General features: G+C 42.3%; 1 protein-coding gene across 2 annotated transcripts in view; it reads right to left on the minus strand.

Moving 5' to 3' along the window:
- Window positions 1–19,503, minus strand: part of znf609b (zinc finger protein 609b) — a 98,782-nt gene that overhangs the window by 59,808 nt on the left and 19,471 nt on the right. The window lies entirely within an intron of this gene.

Here is a 19,503-nt window from a genome sequence, read left to right on the forward strand (position 1 = left end):
CAACACAAAGTCAGGTTCATAGTTTGTCTGGATTCTAGGGGAACAGAATGCTCCCACAAACTGATAATGACATATCTGACACAGATATAATGGGCCAAATGGCCTTTTCCATGTTACAAAATTAGACATAGCCCTATTGAAGGCTTTTTCAATTGAGTGTGTCAACTATGATCACCCATCAAATCCTAAAGAAGTACAATCTGAAGCCTAGCAACTCCATTCCCCACACACAAATGGAGGGTTGTTTTAACTCATTCACATGATGTGGGCATCGATGGCTGGGCCAGCTTTTATTGTCCGTTCAAGTTGCCATTAGGACGCCTGTGCTGAGCAGCCTTCTTGAAAAGCAGTAGCCCATTTGCTGTATTTAGATCCACAATGCCATTGGAGACCGAGTCCCAGAATTGATCCAATGACACTACATTACCAAAATCAGGATGGTGAATGACTTAGAAGGGAAGTTACAGGTGGTGGCATTTCTATGTATCTGCTGTCGTTGTCCTTTTAGATAGTTGTTGTGGGTTCAGAAGTTGTTGCCTAAGGGACCTTGGTGAATTTTGGTCATGCATCTTGCAGATGCTTCAGAACATTGGTAGTGGAGGCAGTGAATGTTTGTGGGTGTGGAGCCAGTCAAATGGGCTGCTTTGTCTTGGATGGTGTCAATCTTGAGTGTCGTTAGAGCTGCACTAATCCAGGCAAGTGGGGAGTACTCCATTGCACTCCTGACTTATGCCTTGTCGATTCCTTGGTGAGTCAGGAGGTGAGTTATTGCCACAAGATTCCAAGCCACTTACCTGCTTCTAACCCAGCTTCCCCTTAAATGCACCTTTACTATTAGTCTCAACCACACCCTGCGGTAGGGAGGGAGTTCCAGGTTCTCACATTATTTACACAACCTCTATTATGTCATCCACTTTGGCTTTGACTTATAAGCAAAGAGAGCAAGCCTATCAATCCAAAACCGCAAAATGTGCTTTAAATATGGTCTAACAAAGGCTTGTCATGACTTTTCAATTTGATCCCTCCAGAAATAAGGCTGAGTGCTTGTTTTGTTTTTATTTCAGAGGGTTGCTTAGCTGTGGTATAATGTTTAGTGATCACGTTTTTATACTGAGGGACTCCTTTGTTCCTCTATTCCACCTAGACTTGCACCTTTTGCGTAACAAATAACCATCCTATTCATCGTACCAATATGTACTACCTTGTGCTTTTGGCATTAAATCTCATTTACCAATTTTTGTCCATTCTGCATAGGGAATGCGCTTAGCAGAACCGAAAGCCGCTGGCTCAGAGCAGGTGGGGACAAAAAATAAAAGGTTTCAGTGTCAGCTTTTCAAAAGGATTGTTGATCAAAATTTACAGAGGCATTCCTTTAGCCAAGTTTCGTTCAAAGAACAAGAGTGCATCAATTGACCAAAGAAGGGGAGGAAAAGAGCACAGAGATAAATGCTGGGGGTGGGGAGGCCATTGGGGGGGATGATGAAATACCAGAAACAAATAAATTAGGTATCTAGGATATAAATCATAAACTGTTTGCAGTTAAGGAGAAGAATGTAAATCACTTGTGAGAGCGCAGCAAGCAGATAAATCAACCAGAATGACATCCCCAAGATTCCACACAAACACCTTTCTTTTTGTTCAACTCTCCCACAGAACACAATTTTGCAGTTCAAACAGCCTGAGACATTGGCAAGAACCTACCCAGCAGCTCCAGTAATCGGATTCATGTCTGAACGATCCAGGAGAATAAAAGGGTGGAATGTGAGGGCGCGATCTGCCTTGGGGCTCATTCCACACAAAGCCTTGCTTGTGCAAAGATGGGAACCCAGCCACGATCCGCTCAGCTCCGAACAAAACTCTGCTCTGGCAGGCTGTGTTTGCACAGCATGGGCCCAGCTCACTTGCCCTCTTTGCTCATAAATGTTTCATCAGGATGGTTGTTTGGAATAAACTCATTTCCCTTGCATAGAAGTGGTAAGCCTTTGTGACAACACCATCAGTAGCAGCTTAGCAAGACACTGAGCAGCCTGTCTTGGGGAGTGACCTATCTGATATTCCCTTGTCACAAGCAAAACGCAGCCTCTTGGCAAGGCTTCAGCTTGTACCTTCACCACAACAACCGGACAATACGGCACAGTAAAACCTCTGCTCCCATGTTATGGCCAATTCAAGCAAACCAGCAGCAAATGGGTGGCATGGAGACATGTGCCAATAATGTGCCATTTTCTGTTTCAGACAGCTGGCATTGAAAACAGACTATGCTGTCAACACTCGCTGCACAGGGGGTTCTGGTTTCTGTTGTTTGATCTGCATAGCTTGAACACTCTTCATCTGGGGTTGGAATTTTATTGCAGTGGAAATTCCAAGGGCGATGATATCGCTAAATTTAAATGAGTCTTTGCAATCCAAGAAATTCAAACAGCAGCAAATTAGATAGTTCACTTAAAGGTCAACATTACAAAGAAGCTGCACCCAATACTTGCCAAGCAACACAGAAAGGGGGAAAAACACTGGCGTTTATAAAATACTTTTCAAAATCTCAGGACAGCCCATTATGTTTTGCAGCCAATTTTGAAGTGCAGTTATCACGTAAAAACATATGTCCCTGCTTTGAACAGTTTGTTGCTCCCAGAGAAATCAGAGGCTTCTCAGCATGAACAGAGGGAAAATCAAAAGGCAAAAAACAAAAATAAATATTGCCCAGAACTCTGAGAATAATTCTAATGCTCTTCTTCATAATATGCCCACTTGAGTCATTAACTTGTCAACCTGAAACAAAAAATACTAAGCCCTTTGCATCCGAGTTACTCCTGGGGAGTTTCTGAAACCCAAGGTGTCATCTATCAAAATGGAGTTACATAATATTAAAAGACTAGCATCAGCTCCAGTTTCTCTCATCCATGATTTTTGTTCATCTATCATATTAAATATTATTGCATTACTCCCGATAAATTAAGAGTTTCTAACAAGGGCATTGATGACTTTGATTGCCAATTTTCTCCCCTCCTGAATATATCAACTCACTACTGGTATTTAGTCCTTGGAGGCAGTAAAGACTGCAGATGCTGGAGGCCATAGATGTGAAGCTGGAAAAGTACAGCAGGTCACACAGCATCCGAGGAGCAGAAAAGTCAACATTTCGGGCCGAAACGCTTCGTCAGGGCTGGGGAGGGGACAGGGAAGCCCAGAAGTAAATAAAGGGAGGGGGTTGGGGCTGGAGGAAGGGTAGGTGGGATGGTGATAGTGGATGCAGGTGGGGGGGGTTATTGTGATTGGTCACTGGGAAGGGTGGACGGTTCATTCCACGACTTCCTCACCAGCTCCACACTCCACTCCCCACCAACTTCTCCACCACACCCGGTACCTTTCCCTGCAACCACAAGAGGTGTAACACCTGCCCTACACCTCAACCTCACACCTCTGTCCAAGGTCCCAAACAACCCTTCCAGATCCGGCAGAGTCAGGGACCAGTTCACAGAACATCTGCGTTCTGCACACACCAACCAACCCAACCTTCCGGTTGCCATCCATTTTAATTCCCCCTCCTACTCTCCTGGTGGCGTGTCCATCCTTGGCCTTCTCCACGTCAGAGTGAGGCCAAATGTAAACTGGAGGAACAACACCTGATATTTTGCCTTGGGAGCTTACATCCCAATGGCCTCAATATTGACTTCACCAGCTTCAAAATCCCTCCACTCCCAGCCTTATCCCATGTCCGGCCCTCCCTCTCTTCTTCACCTCTGTGATCTGACCTAACCTGTCCACCTTCCTACTCATCTATCCCCTCCACCCTTCCCACCGACCAATCACAATAACTCCCTACCTGCATCACCTATTATCATCTCACTTACCCTTGCCCCAGCACCAACCCCCCTCCCTCTATTTACCTCTGGGCTCCTGATCCTTACCCAGCCCTGACGAAGAGTTTCAGCCTGAAATGTTGACGTTCCTACTCCTCAGAGGCTGTCTGACTTGCTGTGCTTTTCCAGCTTCACATCTATTGACGCTGGTATTTATTTAGTTCATTAGGAACAAGGCATCCTGTGGTCCTACATCATTGAATTAATTTCTATATCAATGAACCAATGATTTGAAAGGAAATTAGATGACTTATTTGAAAAAGAATAAGCTTGCAAATCGTATCTCTTGTGGTGCAGAGGTAGTGTCTCTACCCCTGGACCAGGAGGCCCAGGTTCAAGTCCCACCTGTTCTAGAGGTGCTTTATAACATCTCCGAACAGGTTGATTAGAAAAATAGGTTAATAAAAGAAAAGGAAGATTGATTGGGGTAATAGGACTGACATGGGACTTGATGTGTAGAATTACCTCCTTCCATGCCACAGATGACTCCATAAGCTATTCGCCTCAATCACTTCATGTGGTAAATGTCCCACATTCTCCACCACTGAGTAAAAAGCCTTCTCCTGAATTTCTAATTGTACTTATTTGTGACATTCACACATTTAGAACATATTCTCTCCTTGTACCCTATAAAACCCATTCATAATTTTGTGACAACTTCTTTTTTCTAGATAAGAGAACCACAAAGACAATCTTTCCTAATATTTGCATCCTCATTAGAGAGTGCAATGTCATTCTGCAGCTGTGAGGGCCTGGATCAAGGGAAGAAATGTAAGAAAACATGCTTCCAAAATATTAATGACAAACTTCTGATCTGCTTGTTTGCAATATATGGGAATCTTCATTGAGTTCAAACCATATAAAAGCAGCAGTTAAATTCACCCTTGAAACAACATAAGTAACCCACAAATAAGCAATGGCAGGAGCAGAAAATTTAAGACACGTTATCCTCCCATTCTATACAACTATATTAAGGATCCTTCATGGTTTGAACAGGTTAATCAATGACAGGAATGGATGCCTCATTGGGAGCAAGAGCATAACACAGAACTCAAGTGAAACAGTCATCATTGTTTGTGGGAATCTGGGAGCTGCTCCTCCAAGCAGTTTCTGATTTCCCTCTGCCAATTACTCCAGCTCCTTCAATGACAGGTTCCCTCACTCCTGTGCCAACTGCTGCTCTAGAGATAGAATCTGTGACGAAAGAAGCAGAAAGAGCTGGGAGAAGAGCAGGAAGGGTGGCAGGGCATACCTGTGATTGGAGGAGCAGGAAGGGCGGGAGGGGGAGAACCTGTGATTGGAGGAACACAAAGGGATGGAGAGTGAGGCAGCCTGTGATTCAGAAGAGAAGAAAGGGAAGGGACACCTGTGATTGGAGGAGTAGAGAAAGCAGGAAGGTGGTAACCTATGGCTGGAGAAGGAGGAAGGGCAGGAGGGGGAATACCTGTGATTGGAAAAGAAGACCTTTCAACATAAAACATAGAACAGTACAGCGTGGAATCAGGCCCATAGGCCCACCACATGTGCCGACCATGATGCCATTCTAAATTAATCCCATCTGCACATGGTCCATATCCCTCTATTCCCTGCCTGTTCATGCATGTCTAAATGCCTTTGGAACAAATCTGACCTACAGAACTTTGCCATTTTCCAGGTGGCCAAGGAGAAAAAGCAGAGAAAGGAAAGGTGAATGGAAGAAGCCCTAGGGGATTGCTTATACCCCAAGAATATCTTCAAAGGCAGCAGTCCAGTGGAAAAAGGTCTATATGCTGGTCGGTGGGGAGGCAATGAGAAATGAGAAGCTCAGCCTATTTTAATTTTCTTACGACTATTCAGGGTGCTCACGCTGGGAGAGGTATTGTAACTACGGCAGCATAGGAATAAAATATCAAGTGATTACTTTTGGACTGAGCAGGTTAAGGGTACGATGCTAATCCTATAAGAAGGGAGCCTGTACATTGTGGTAGGTCTCAGCCCTGTGATGGTAGTGAATCAAAGGTGAGCACAAGGTTTTACATATTCTCAAGATCTTGAACAGAAAGGATTCACTGGCCCTCTCTACTTCTCAGAATCGTTTGAGAGACACTGGGGCGTGGGCCAGATCTGCCCATCACAATTGGTCCCTGATCCTTTTTATTGAGGGAGACAACTATTTAAAATAAATGCAGTAACCAGCACTCTGGCACGAGTGCTTCCAGGCCGACATGCTGGAACCCAGTCCAAGTCACTCTTTATGATGAAAAAGGTTGTGTGGAAATTTATTGATTTTGTTGAAGACTGATATGCTACCATTAATGTTTAATCTGTAAAATGACACCTCACTACCTCTTGCCTGAAACTCACTGACAGTCAAATGTACAAGTTTATACAGGATGATGTTACATTGTGAAAAAGGCCTCCAAACTGGAGATTAAAGCAGAGCAGATGTAACATTGATAAAATTCTAAAGCAAAGGAGACCACCATTTGGCCCATCATTTCTATGCCAACTCTACAAAGAATTTATCCAATTTATTTAAGTTGCCTGCTCTTTACCACAGCCTTCTACATTTTCTCTTCATACATTTATCCCATACCTTTTTGAAGGTATCAACTGAATTGGCTTCCAAGTGCATGAGAAATAAAAGATTTGTTTAGTCTTGACATTTGTGCTTTCTTATCTAGCTAAAGACAACCCTAAGGAAAGAGCAAAGCAAATATAGAAGGTAATATTACGATGTGGCTACATCATTAAAGGAGTTATTCAGAATTCCATATTTTGGTAAGACAGCCACTGGACTAGTAACTCAGGCTAAAGTTCTGAGGAAATGAGTTCAAACCCACCATGGCAGATAGTTACATGTGAATTCAATGAAAAGTCAGAGCTTTGTAACAATATAAACAATACAATAACTGGACTTCTTAAAAAGCAAACATGAGACTTCTAAAATCTCATCAGGAATCTTTCCCTGTAACCTTTTGTATTGCTCTCTTGTGTGGTTTGCAACTCACAACACTTGCAGTGCAAATTGGGTGAGTTACAAGAACATTCATTTAAATCATAAAATTAATTTTGTATTTCTGCAAGCCATCAGCAGAAAGCCTAAGGTCCTGATCCTTAAGCCACAGTTAGCTATGGCCAAATCCATCATGTAAACATACTAAGAAGGAAACCACAGCTTGAGAGATGGTTCAGCATGTAGGAAAATTAAATATATTTTTTCAATCAGCCATTGTTTAAAAAGCCTCAAAGTTGTTAATGATATAGTGAAATCAAATGAAATGATATTCACAAGTGATGCATCTGTTACTGCAAACTATGCAACTGTGACAAAGCTGGAGTCATATTTTGCACCAAATAAATTTCTAGCCACGTATCTGCACCAGCAAGACCACTTATTTCCACCTCCAGAACATTACCTGACTCCACCTCTTTGCATCTGTCGCTGAAACCCTCATCCAATGCCTCTGCTATGTCTAGACTGGCGTATTCCAAAATACTCCCGGCCAGTCTCCCACATTTCATCCTCCATAAACTTGAAGTCATCAAAAGCTCTGTTTCTCATGCTTTTTCTGCAGGGAGTTCCATTCATGCATTACCAGTGTGCTCGTTGACCTATGCTGGCTCCCAGTCAAAGCGATGTTCCAATTTTAAAATACTCATCTTTGTTTTCACATCCCTCCATGGCCTCACTCCTCCCCAACTTTGTAATTTCCTCCAGTTCCAAAACCATCTAAGTTATCTATGCTGATTGTTACAACACAGGGAAAGCAAACCCGACCAGATCACTAACACTAAATATCGCAACACAGTGAAATGAAAATATTCAATGACCTTCAAAATTGCCCAATTGTTTCTAACCAGACTTTATGAATGATAGATGTCAGACACCAAGTTTAGAATAAACTGAAATTAACAATTAAGAATACTATTTAACTTTGCAGTGCTGAAGTTATAAGGTAATCTAATTAATGTCCACGACTTAAACCCAATCTTCCTTAATCAGACTATCCACTCTCATGCAGATAAGCACACACTGTTAAGGGATAAATGAAAAGAAAAATAATGATGTTGCAACTGGCCAGTTCACTTAAACAATCTCGAATGATGGATGCAGGACAAATGCATGATCATGACAGCAGATCTCCTGGCAGGAGTAGCTTTATGCTATCCTTGGATAACAAGTTGTTCCCCGACATATCAGACTGTACATCTTGCTTGAATTCCAAAGTCACTGGTCAATGCCAACAGCTTCTGCAGACCATTGGAGATTTTTATTTACAGCTTACAGGATGGGATTCTTTTCTCAGAACAGTCAATAATTTGATAGCTGAATATAACTAGAGAGCAATCAAACTCTATCCTGCAGCTTTTACTGCCAAACTGCCTTCTACCCAAAACCCACTCCAACCCAGTTCAATCTATGGTTGCTATTCACTTTTTCCCTGAACATTCCCTTTGTTTGCCTGGCAGACACTAGCCTCCCTTTGATCTCCCCTTTTCACATCCAAGCAGCTGCCAGTCCTGCAGCATCTCATGTGCCAAAATGTCTGCAGCATGCTTAGAACAATAATCAACCTAAAATTAACTTTCCAGGCCAGCTCCTGTAAACAAATATCAGTTTCTGAAGAAGGGTCCCAACCCGAAACATCAGCTTTCCTGTTCCTCTGATGCTGCCTGTCCTGCAATGTTTCTCCAGCTCCACACTTTGTTATCAGTTTGTTTGTTCTTCACGTTTTTATAAATAATAGGAAACTGCTCCTCCAAGTACAAAGTTCAACTCTGAATTTCAGCTCAAAGTTCCAAATCAATACTTTGAAAAATAAAGAAGGACAGTGATGGTTGTAACATAACTTAATTCTGCCTCTCTCAAGCACCACCACTTACATCCATGCCTTCAGCTACCTGGCCCTAAGCTCTGCAATAACTTCCTTCATCCACTTGGGCTCTCTACCACTTCTTCCTTTAACACCAAGTCTTTGAACAGCTCTCGGTCTTTTGTGATTTGGTGTCAAATTATTTTGCTTGATAACAGGCCTGTGAAATGCCTTGTTCAACAGCGCTGTTTAAACATTTAAGGTTTTATACAAGTACATGTTGCTGACAAATAGCTTCATCCAAGACATCTTCCACAGAAGAACTTCTAAAGATCTGCAAGTTATAACCAACAAAAAAATCTGCTGTTGCTTGCAGCTACTCCTGCCAGGAGATCTGCTGTCATGATCATGCATTTGTCCTGCTCTATCTTCTCACATCCACTGTAACTCATCTGCATTTGTTCCATGACCTCCAAAATCCAAGTATGCCCAGGTCAACTCTGCTTTATTTGCCCACTTTTAAGAGATCATTGTAGCTTCTCAACTCTGATTAAACAGCTGAAGTACTGACTCTTTTTCTGGATGTAACTTGTTAAGATTCCTTCTGGTTCTTGTAATTTCAAATACCTCTACATTTGTCTGCTTTCGGAAGCTTTAGTATCTATCTTAGCATCCACATTTCAACGGCCTCCCACAGATCTTTATAAGGCAATCCACAGGTTGCAAATGAGTTTCGTTCCAGAGTCTGTTTGCCAATTGATTTGTACGCAAGTCCAAACACAATGCAGGGCATAATTTGAATCTTTAAAATTATACCCCTGTATGAGATTATGTTCATAAATACGAGAGTTCATAAGTCGGATGTCCATATTGAATGCACAATCTTGAGTTTTTTTGTCTTTTTGCAAGCTTAAGTTACCTTGCTGTTAACACATACTTTGTCTTCACAAAATTACTTCTGGCTATTGCAATCTCCTAACTTCTGCATCACATCTGCCATTTTCTGTCATTATTTGCCCCAAATAGACAAATCTATTGACTTGTTTCAGTGCAACACCATCTACACCAAACTCCACTCAAATTTCTCCAAACGTACACCCTCCAACTGCCACCATCTACCATTGTTTTTGTCTTTTTGCTATTCACATTCAATCTACATTCCAAACTTCTGGATTTCACTTGATCGGTGAGATTTTGTAGGGCTTCGTGATTTTGCAAGTGGTGCTGTGGTCACCAGAGTATTACAGGTTTTCCACATTCTCATTGCCAATTTTTACCTCCTGACAGTACATCTAATTCTGAATACTTCATTAAATTATTTTGATGACAAGTGCACAGCCTCATCTTTACTCCATCTTGCGCTTGAAACTTAACTGATTGTCCCTCTTCTATCCAGGTATCCAGCATGGATAATATATAAATAAAAACCTCAATATTACTATCATTGTCACATTTCAGCAACACATCCACTATTTTTTGTTGACAAATGTGATATTTTTTATAATCTATGAAGCAGCTGTAAATATTCTTATTTACGTGTAGATATTGATTAAAGATTGCTCTTAGATTAAATATTCCCTCTCTTGTTCCCATTCCAGTTCTAAAGCCAGACTATGTTAAACTAATTTCTACTTCAAATGTGTTTTCTGTTCTTTTCTGTTATAATTTCCAAAGTCACTTTAATGAGATGACCCATTAAGCTGATAATTCTAAACTGATTGCACTCCATTGTTTTATGATCCTTAGGTACCTTGACAAATAATGAATGTCTGAAGTCACTACGAATGTAGCCTTTGGCCTATATTTCATTGCAAATTTCAGTTATCACTTCTAATTCTGTTTAGAGTCATACAGATGTACAGAACGGAAACAGATTGTTCAGTCCAACTTGTCCATGCCGACCAGATATCTTAGATAAATCTACTTTCTTTTACCAGCATTTGGCGCATAGCCCTCTAAAGCCTTCCTATTCATATACCCATCCAGATACGTTTTAAATGTTGTATCAACCTCCACCACTTCCTCTGGCAGCCCGTTCCATACGCCGCCACCCTCTTTGTGAAAAAGTTGCCCTTTAGGTCCCTTTTAAATCTTTCCCCTCTCATCTTAAACCTACATTCTCTAGCTTTTGACTCCCCCATCCCAGGGAAAAGGCCTTGTCTGTTTACCCTATCCATGTCCCTTATGATTTTATAAACCTCTATAACGTCATCCCTCAGTCTCCGATGCTCCAGGCAAAATAGCCCCAGTCTATTCAGCCTCTCCCTATAGCTCAAGCCCTCTGACCTTGGCAGCATCCTTGTAAATCTTTTCTGAACGCTTTCAAGTTTCACAACATCCTTCCTGTAGCAGGGAGACCAGAATTGCACACAATATTCCAAAAGTGGCCTAACCAATGTCCTGTACAGCCTCAACATGACCTCTCAACTCCTATAATCAATGTTGTTTCTCTAAGGATGTTTAGATATTCAGTTGTTATTACATTTATGCCTGGAGCTTCTCCTGAACTCGGCAATTTCAAAACATTCTTTACCCCTGTATTATAACGTTTGGTCCATTGACTGCCTCTATATATTGTGAACTCCTTCGATTTGGATCATCATGTTACTTATATGATTCAGTCCATTTGTTATGCATTCCTTTCAAACAACATTTTACCATCTTTGTCTTTTAAGCATCCATTATCCATTGTTATTCCCTTTCCTTATTTCTGTCAAAACTTTCACCTTCTGGTGTAACTTTCATTTTGTGATTTCATCCCTGCTTCAAGACATCATCATACACCTCATCAAACCAGTTCTCTTCAGCCTGCCAACAGAGATTTTTTATTTTCTGTTTCATCACACTCAGGTGTGTTCCTTTTCTTTCCTCTATCTTCATTGTCAGTCTCCCCTTTTGTTATCCACTCCTCATCCTTTTCATCTTGATAATATATTTTTTGCAGCAATTAGTTGCTATTTCATGTTCTGAAAATACTTCTGATTCCTCAAGCCAAAGACAATCTTACTTGTTTTCTTTTTGTTAAAGAATGAATGCCTAACAGGCCAATGTCAACATCTAAATGGTAACATTTTCTCCCCCTTTGGTCTTATTTTAGTTTTTGCCACAAGGAGACAATGACCTGAATATATATCCACTCAGGGATACATTCAAATATTCTTTGTACTCTTCCTAAAATCTCGTTTCGTTATCGCCAGATCTATGTAACTTCTAAACACATCACCCGGACTGCTCCAAGTTTGCAATAGAGTTTTTGGTTGCATAAAGGTGTTTGCCACTATCAAATAATTTTCTTAACAAAACTGCACCCATCTCTCTCTCCTCTTTTATTTCTTGATCCAAGGCACTATCAACCAACATGCATTCCTGATGTGCCTTCACAGACTTTAGTGTTTAAGTCACCAACTACAATTATCATATTAGTTATTTAACTTTTTTATCATAACACCATAAAATGCCTCTATTTTATGCCCACAATGATCTTGTGTGAAGGCATAAACTTGTATGACAGCCAGATCAAAAGTCAATTTTTGATCTTAATCATGCTCACTTTATCTGAGATAGGCCAGTAACCGGAAGCAATCTAGTGTATCTTATGTTTATTTGGATACTTCCATTCCTGTCCTTCCCACCTCCTGAGAAAGTAAAACACTCAAAGTAGTCAGGTGCAAATTCCAAAAAAGTGGCCAGAACACCACCAAAACTGAGCTCAGGCCACATTTTTTAGTACTGTAGTCCATAATCCTGTCAAACCAGAGCACTTGCTGGGCAGCTCTCCCAGTAACTGCACCCCACTGAACATAAAACTTTAAATGATCTAACTCCATATCTACCCCTATCTGAAATCTACATGACACAGTTCTGCCCATTTACTAATCCAACAACATCTTATTGTAATTTTATGCTTCCATTTATACTGCTTACAATGCCACCTAGAGCTTTGTACCGTAAGAAAATTTAGATATTTATGTTCCATTATTTAAGTTATTACATTTAAATTATTAGCTGCTAAGCCTAAACACAGTGAATAGCAGAAATCCTAGAAGAGATCCTTACAGGATAGTCAGTTTTCTAGGCGTCCACTCTGGAATTCTTTTCTTGAACGTCTGCACTTTCTCCCACTCCTTATAACCCACCTAACCCTCTTTTTGAAGTCGCCTCTTCCTTTGGCATAGTGTTGATTTATGTCATGCTGTGCTTCTGTGAAGTGCATTGGATTGTTTACCTGTGTTAAAGGTGCAATAAAAATGCATGATGCTGTTGAACTTACGATAAACGATACTAAGCCCAACTGATCCGAATGACATGCTCAACACGGATGCTTGTAAAACCAAGTCTCCCAGTTTCCCCTGAACTCACTGCAAAATAAGAGACACATCCCGGACAATAACAGGTGATCGGACATGATCATATTGAATGGCCAAGTGGGACTGATGGTCTGAATGACCTTCTCCTGTTCCTATTTTCAGTGTTTCTATGCTTGACACCTCGCCAATTCAAGCACTTGCGCATTATTCCTACTCTGTCTCCGGTCACTCAACCAATTTCCTAACAGGTCAATAATTGTCTTTCAATTCCATCAGGTTTTAACTTGTAAGTCTACAGAAATATCTTCCATATTAATTCCCTGTCCACTATAGAAGATATGGACCAGGGCCTCATTCTAAACTTATGAATCAAAGCACACTGGGGCCAGAGGCTGGAAAATGGAATTGAGGCCATAATCAGATCAAAAACGATCTTATCAAATGATGGAGTAGACTTGAAGGGCTAAATAGCCTTCTTGTGCTCCTAATTTGTGTGTCCCAAAAGTGGCAGAAGGCTGGCATGTAATGGATGGGCTAAATGGTCTTGTTTCTCCTATGTTTCTGGGAAAAAGTAGAAGGAAGAAAGTGTAAGGGGACATTGGCAGTGCTCAAAACTCAAACAACACATTCATTGTATGAAAGATGCCAATCTCCAGTTTTATGGTCTTTCTTCCCATCAGCAGAATCAGAGTTTCCATACCAGCTTCAATGTATTGTGTCCAATCCAACTACCCTCATTAAATCAATACAACTCAGACTTGTTTCTTCTCCTAATGCTTGGTCAACACTTCAGTTCTAATTCCCAGGACTAAACCTTCTAACCCTCTTGCAGATTGCAAAGTCTGGTTATTTCCAACCTGTCTGAATTGTGATGGCAAATATAAAAATGCAAAAGGTTTAGCTATTTTAATTCATTCATGGGATGTTGGTGTCACTGATTGAACCAGTATTTATTACCTATCCCTAATTACCCAGAAGGCAGTTAACTGTCAACCACATTTTTGACTCAAATTTGTTCAGTAAGGAACAAAAGGCCAGAAATTTCTCAAGATCTGAATCCAGCCTGTGCTAAGAAAGCAAAACACAAATCAGAGCCAGCGTCCCCCTTCCTATTGCTGCACAGTTAATCGCCCTGAAGGAGCAGTAATTAAGAAAGCAGGGGCACTCTTGTGGCCCAATGGTTGTGTCCCTGCCTTTGAGCCGGAAGGTCTAGGTTCAAATCCCTCCTGTGTGTCATAACATGCCTGAACATTGATTAAAAGTAACCATAAGAGAAAAGGCGTCAACCTCAAATCAAAGACAACAGAAGGGTTTTTAAAAGAACATTCATCCATATGGGAGATTAGGGAGAGTTTCCACATTACTGATGATTATGTCTGCAGGAGGTGCGCTTGGTTGCAAATCCAATCGGATTGCAAGGATTGGTTGGAGCAGCAGTTAGAGGCAGTGAGGAATTTACAGCAGAAGAGGCTGTGATGGATGGTGGTTGCAGGAAGGGATATAAACTGAAGACACAGTCAGATAGATGGGTGACCTCCAGGTAGGAGAGGGAGGGAGGCAGGTCGTGCAGGAGTTTGCTGTGGCTATCCCCATCTCAAACAAGTATTCTGTTTTGGGAAATGTGAGGGGTGATGGACTCTCAGGGAAATGTAGCACTGACAGGTTTCTGGTATTGAGGCTGGCTCGAATGTAATAAGGGGTACATCAGGTTCGAAGCAGTAAATTGTGATAGGGGACTGTCTAATCAGAGGCATAGACAGACATTTCTGTGGCCGACAGCAAGGCATTGGAATGGTGCATTTCCTCCCTGGTGCCAGGATCAAAGATATCTCGGAGAGGGTGCAGAATATTCTCAAAGGGGACAGGGACCAGTAGGAGGTCGTTCCACATTGGAATTCATGACATAGGAAGAGGTAAGGACAAGATTCTGAGGAGGGAATATAGGAACTTAGGTAGGAATCTAAAAAGTAGGTCCTCACGGGTAGTAATACCTGGATAACTCCCGGTGCCACGAGCTAGTGAGGGTACGAATCGGAGGGTAGAGCAGATGAATGCATGGCTGAGGAACTGGTGCAGGGGAGAAGGATTCACTTTTTTGGCTCATTGGGATCTCTTCTGGGATAGAAGTGACCTGTATAAGAAGGACAGATTGCACCTGAACTGGAAGGGGAGATTTGATAGAGCTGCTCAGGAGGATTTAAAATGGTAGCGCGGGGTTGGGGGGAGGGCTTTGTGCATTGGAAATCCTGTCTCACTAACTTGATTGAGTTTTTTGAAGAAGTAACAAAGAGGATTGATGAGGGCAGAGCAGTGTAAGGCATTCGATAAGGTTCCTTATGGTAGACTGGTTAACAAGGTTAGATCGCATGGACTACAGGGATAACTAGCCATTTGGATACAGAACTGGCTCAAAGATAGAAGAAAGAGGGTGGTGGTGGAGGGCTGCTTTTTTGTCTGGAGGCCTGTGACCAGAAGCGTGCCACAAGAATCGGTGCTGGGTCCACTGCTTTGTGTAATTTACATAAAAGATTTGGACGTGCACATAGGAGGTATGGTTACTAAGTTTGCAGATGACACCAAAATTGGAGGTGTAGTGGACAGCAAAAAAGGTTACCTCAGCATACAACAGGATCTTAATCAGATGGGCCCATGGGCCGAGAAGTGGCAGATGATGTTTAATCTAGATAAATGTGAGGTGCTGCATTTTGGAAAGACCTATCAGGGCAGGACTTATACACGTAATAGTAAGATCCTGGGGAGTGTTGCTGAACAACGAGACCTTGAAACACAGGTTCATAGTTCCTTGAAAGTGGAGTCGCCTGCAGATAGGATAGTGAAGAAGGTGTTTGGTACGCTTGTTTTTTTGGTCAGTGCATTGAGTATAGCTGTTAGGAGGTCACGTTGCGGCTGTACAGGATATTGGTTCAGCCATTTTTGGAGTATTGCATGCAATTCTGGTCTCCCTGATATAGGAAGGATGTGTGAAACTAGAAAGGGTTAGAAAAGATTTACAAGAATGTTGCCTGGGTTGGAGGTTTTGAGCTATAGTCAGAGGCTAAATAGACTGGGGCTATTTTCCTGGAGCATCGGAGACTGAGGATTGACCTTACAGAGGTTTATAAAATCATGAGTGGCATGGATAGGGTAAATAGACAAGATCTTTTCCCCGGGATGGGAGAGTCAAAACCTAGACAGCATAGGTTTAAGGTGAGAGGGGAAAGATTTAAAAGGGACCTGAGGGGCAACTTTTTCACAAAGAGGCTGGTGGTCTACAGAATGAGCTGCCAGAGGAAGTGGTGGAGGCTGGTACAATTGCAACACTTAAAAGGTATCTGGGTGGGTATATGAATAGGATGGGTTTAGAGGGATATGGGCCAGATGCTGGCAAATGGGACTAGATTTATATAGGATATCTGGTTGGCATAGACGAGTTGGACCGAAGGATCTGTTTCCGTGCTGTATATCTCTACGACTCTATGAGTATCACTGGCCCAGCTAGCATCCAGTGTCCATCTCTAACGGCCCTGGAGAAGATGGTGGTCAGCTGCCTTCTTGAACCACTGCAGTCCTTAGGTTGTTGGGTCATCCACATTGCTATTAGGTGGGGAAAAGTGGGCAGGAGTAAGGGAAGCGATGGCAGGGGGTAGAAATGAGTTTTCCGTGCTCCACAATCAGATAATCTGCCCTCCAGGCCAAAATATATCTAAATGAAGGCTCACTGGTTCAAAAAAAGAACACCATTGACCTGGGTGGCTCTGCTTAAGAGTCGGTCTGTTGAAAGCACATAATCAGTAAGCTTCACACAGTCAAGGAGGAGAGATCATACCTGAAGTGAGGCACAGCCCAGGGGAGTATGTGGCGGGGGATTTTGGAGCAGTGTGGGAATTTGGTGCAGCAACAAAGCTTTTTGCTTGTTTTTTTGGTTCATAAATTTGAAAGTCTTTTTACAGGATAAATTGAAGCCCAGGATCAGGCTCCAGTACAAAGCAAAGAGTGACATCCCAGGAAAAGCAGAGCCTGTGGGGAAGGAGCTTGCCCTCAGCGGTAGATGATTTGTTAAAAATAAACTTAATTCTGAAGGGGAAACAATTTGGATGACATCACAGGGAAGCAGTAAGGTGATTGGCTGGATAAGAACCAGTTTTAGGGAATGAGAAAGCAGTACTGGGAAGAAAACAGAGGGTGAAGTCCCTATTTTTGTGATTTGTAGTTTGTTAAGAATGGAAGTAGAGAGAAATCTGATTTTGTGAGCGGGAGAGGGTGTAAGGTTAAGTAATTTGTTCCTAGTTTATTGTTTACAGTTGGTAAGCATTATAATGGTGGGAGATCTCAGCCCCGCAAAATGCTCCTCCTGCAATATTCCCTGCAATCAGGGAAATGTACAGTGTCCATGGTGACCACATTTGCATGAAGTATGTTCGGCTGCAGCTCCCGATTGGTTGACTGCATGGAGTGGCTGGAGCCGCAGATGGACTAGAATGGAGCATCCATGATGCTGAGGACGTTATGGATAGCACATTTAGCGAGTTGCTCATACCATAAGTAAGGGCTACACAAGCAGAAAGGCACTGGGTGACCACCTGGAAAAACTAATAGGCATGGGCAAGTAGTGCAGGAGTCCCCTCTCAAACCATGTTAGATACTGAAGAGGGAATAAGCTCTCAGGGAAAGCAGCTACAGCGAAGCGTGTGGCACCACGGTTCCTTTACTGCACAGCCGGGAGGTAAAAGATTGGAAGAGATCTAGTGGTAGGGGACTCAATTGTAACTGACAAGCGATTATGTGGCCACAAACAGGACTCCTGAATGTATGTTGTCTCTCTGATGCCTCAGGGGTATCTCAGAGCAGCTGCAGGACATTCTGATCAGAGAGGGTGAACAGCTGGTAGGTGTGGTACCAACAACATGGCTTAAAGAAAAGAGTTCCTGCAACAGTAATTGACAGAGTTATGTAGTAGATTAAAGGGGAGGACAACTAAAGTTGTATTCTCCTGATTAGTTCTAGTGCCACCCATTTACTGAATATAGGAATAGGATGATAAGTCAGATGAATGCATGGTTAAAGGGATAGGAGGAAGGTCTTTAGAGTTCTGGATCGTTAGTTTCTGGGGTAGGTGGGATCTGTACTAGCTGGATAGGTTGCACTTAAATGAGAAATAGGCCAATATCCTTGTTGGGAAGGTTTTAAACTAATTTAGCAGGGGGTTGAGGCACATAATAGACATAAAACTGAAAGCAAGGTTCAGTCAGATATAGAAGGTCAGGACAGTCCCGCAGTTGGAGAAGTCATATGCATGATAAGGCATATTGGAGGACTGGAAAGCTAAAGTGTACCTAATGTAATGCAAGGAGCTTCACCGGTAAGGCGGATAGACTTAGGATGATCAACACTTGGGAATGTGGTATTGTTGCGTTCACTGAGACATGACTGAAGGAAGGGCAGGACTGGGAACTCAATGTTCAAGGGTTATTTTTGTGATTGGAAGCCTGTGACACAGGCTACAGTGCTGGGACCCTTGCTATTTATCATGTAGTTAATGACTTGGATATGAATGCAGAAGGTTAATTTGTACGTTTGCAGATGACATGAAAATCGGTGATGTTGATAGTAAGGAGGATGGTCTCAAACTACAGTCTGACATTGATAGCTGGCAAATTGGACAGAGCAGTAGCAGATGGAATTTAATCCTGATAAAAAGTGAGGTGATGCATTTTGAGAGGTCTAATAAGTGAAGATATACATAATGAATACTAAATTCCTAGGGAGTACTGAGGAACAAAGGGACCATAGATCCTTGAAGATACCAGTACAGCTAGACAGGGCATTGAAAGCAGCATACGGGATGCTTGCCTTCATTAGCCAGGGTGTGGAATATCGGAGTAAGGAAGACTAGTTGCAACTTTGTGGTTAGGCCACAGGTGGAATGCTGGATGCAGTTTGTCACACTCTCAGAAAGATGTCATTGCGTTGAGGAGGGTGCACAGGAGATTCACCAGGATGTTGCCTGGGATGGAAAGACTGAGTTATGAAGAGACTGGATAGGCTAGATTTAATTTTCTTGGTGCAGAGGAGGGGGAGGGGTCATCTGATTGAAGTATACAAAATTGAGGCACTTAGTTAAAGGACATCATGAGAATCTTTTCCCCATAGCGGACATTCCTAAGACCAGAGGGCTCAAGTTTAAGGTAAGTAATTTAGAGGGGATCGGGGGAACATTTTTTTTCACACAGAAGGTGACAGAAATCACAGAATCCCCACAGTGTAGGCCCAGGCCATTTGGCCCAACAAGTCAACACCGACCCTTCGAACAGCATCCCACCCAGATCCATCCCCCTACCCTTTCCCTGCAACCCCGTATTTCCCACGGTCAACTCATGTTACCTACACATTCCTGAACACTATGGACAATCTAGCATGGCTAATCCACCTAGCCTGCACATCTTTGGATTGTGGGAGGAAACCGGAGCACCCAGGGGAAACCCACACAGACACAAGAAGAGTGTGCAAACTCCACACAGACAGTTGCCCAAGGGTGGAATC

This window comes from Rhincodon typus, chromosome 36 (assembly GCF_021869965.1).
Source record: "Rhincodon typus isolate 14 chromosome 36, sRhiTyp1.1, whole genome shotgun sequence".
In the NCBI taxonomy this organism is placed as follows: domain Eukaryota; kingdom Metazoa; phylum Chordata; class Chondrichthyes; order Orectolobiformes; family Rhincodontidae; genus Rhincodon; species Rhincodon typus.